Source organism: Carcharhinus amblyrhynchos, chromosome 9, assembly GCF_965287045.1.
Source record: "Carcharhinus amblyrhynchos chromosome 9, sCarAmb.v2.hapA, whole genome shotgun sequence".
Lineage (NCBI taxonomy): Eukaryota > Metazoa > Chordata > Chondrichthyes > Carcharhiniformes > Carcharhinidae > Carcharhinus > Carcharhinus amblyrhynchos.
The window spans coordinates 89,653,050-89,655,486 of NC_137332.1; positions in this window are offsets into that span (position 1 = coordinate 89,653,050).

A 2,437-nucleotide genomic window follows, 5' to 3' on the forward strand; every position below is an offset into this window, starting at 1 on the left:
CTGTTTGAAGGCAAAAAGTGCGGGTGTGGGGATGGCCCTGGCGAGATGTTCGTCTTCATCAATGATGCGTTGAAGACTCTGGAGAAGATGTCGTAGATTCTCCGCTCCGGGGAAGTACTGGACGACGAAGGGTACTCTGCCCACCGTGTCCCGTGTTTGTCTTCTGAGGAGACAATATCTGTAACATGTCGCACTATCTGTAACCCCCATGACTTGCCTGGGCTTGTAAAATCTCACTTACTGTCCTGTCTGGAGACAATACACATCTCTTTAACCTGTGCTAATCTATCTCCACTCGCATTGTCTGCATCTTTAAGACTTGAATACCAGGTTAGCGGCAAAGACTTGCATTCTAATCAGTATTCTGTAAACTGTGTGTGTCTTTATATGCCTTTCTCTGATCAGAACCTTCCATACACCTGACGAAGGAACACCGTTTCCGAAAGATTGTGGGATTACTATCAAATAAACTGGTTGGACTTTAACCTGGTGTTGTCAGACTTCTTACTGTGATAACTCAAGTACAGGACAACACTGGATATGCTGCCAGGGGATGTGACAGAGAGCAAGGGGAGCGATTAGTACTTAGATCAGCTCATTCAGAATGCTAACACCCAGAAACTGCCGAGTTCAACTTACTTAAAATCACAGAATTGTTGTGGTGCAGAATTAGACCATTCGGTCCATCGTGTCTAAACCAGCTTTCCAAACAAGCATCAGGACTTAATGCTATTCCCCTGTCTTTTCCCTGTACCCCTGCACATTGATTATATCACATGCCTTCTCAAATGCATTGGTTGAACCTGCCTCCACCTCATTTCCAGGTAGAACATTCCAGACCTGAACCACTCGCTGTGTGAAAAAGTCAATGGAAGTGAGTTCTTGATTGAGTTCAGTGCACACATTGACCTGAGAACAGTATGATGGGCATTGATGGCCACATTGTGTTGGCAAGGAACACAATGCACTGTTAACTGCGCTGCTATTAAACAGATGTTGGACTCAAATTGGAAAATCCTAGTGTTGGAAGGGAGATCCCTCACCCCTCCACTTCCTTCGTTACTCACAGATCCCTCTCTCTGTTTCTAATTTCCCTTCATTCTGTCATGTTCCTGATCAAATGACTTCTAGTTTCTTCTTTATTTCTCAAATCCAGCACAGTTTATTCTTCTTGGCAACTGATGATGCTGAGATGAGAGTACGTCTCTGATTGGACGGTTCTCAGGTTTATTTCGACAGACAACCTGTCCAGAGATGTTCTATGATGTGGAGATGCCGGTGTTGGACTGGGGTAAGCACCATAAGGAGTCTCACAACACCAGGTTAAAATCCAACAGGTTTATTTGGTAGCAAATGCCACTAGCTTTCGGAGCACTTGCTGGCCCTTCATCAGGTGAGTGGGAGTTCTGTTCACAAACAGGGCATATGTCAACACAAACTCTATTTATGGTTATGTTCGACCCAGAGACTGCTGAGTCACAGGCTCCTTGTATTCTCATTGGACACTCCTTTGCCATTGAACAAATCAGCAGCGTGAACGCTGGATACAGAGAGTGACTGGCGTGTGAACGAGGAAGTAAAGGAAGATGAGGTTAATTCTGCTGGTGACTCTGTGGGGAGGTCTCTCTGAAGGTGAGCTGTTTTCTGGGTCATAGAGCTGGCAGTCTTAGCAGCGCTCGCAGGAGAGGCGGTTACTGGGAGGAAGGCAGGGAGCCTGCAAGAGGGAGTGAAAAGCAATGTTTAAATCATTAAAGAGCTGAGGGCTGGACACAAATGAAGAGGCCACAAACCTTCCTCACAGAGCCCTCTCTTTCCATAAAAACAATAGTGCAGACAGTGTTCTTATTTCCCAGTTTAACTGTTCTTCAATTAGGCAGTGTTCTTAATTCCTGAAACATAAACAGAATCTCTTAATAGGCCACTATCAGCATCTTTCTTAGCCACAAATACCACTGAGGGGGAATAAAACTCATACTAATAATGATGGAGGAAAATAGTAGCATATTAATAACTGTGTTCAGCGAAAGGGTTAACAGAGATAAATCACAAAAACCTACACAATCTTTAACTGCAGGAATGCTGGGAAAAGCCTTCAAACAAGGCATTGAGGAAAGGAGTTGATTCTCCGACACAGCTGGGATATTTGAAGATAGTTGAAAACAATATCCAGTTGATGCAATTAAAGTTCTCATGACGATTGGACATTATAACTAAACAAGTGTAAGGTGATTCCGATTCATTTTAAAAACTGTGCTAATCGATGAATGTGTGTGGATAGAGATAACACCCAGGCAACTTCTTGTAAGCTGTGCCCAGTATGTCTTCTAATTCTGTCTTTTACTCTCGCTCTACGCTTCTAAAACTTCATTCTAACTCTTTTAAACTCTCTAACAATGCTCTAATTAAATCTCTTACAGATTTGGCGATTGTTAGGACC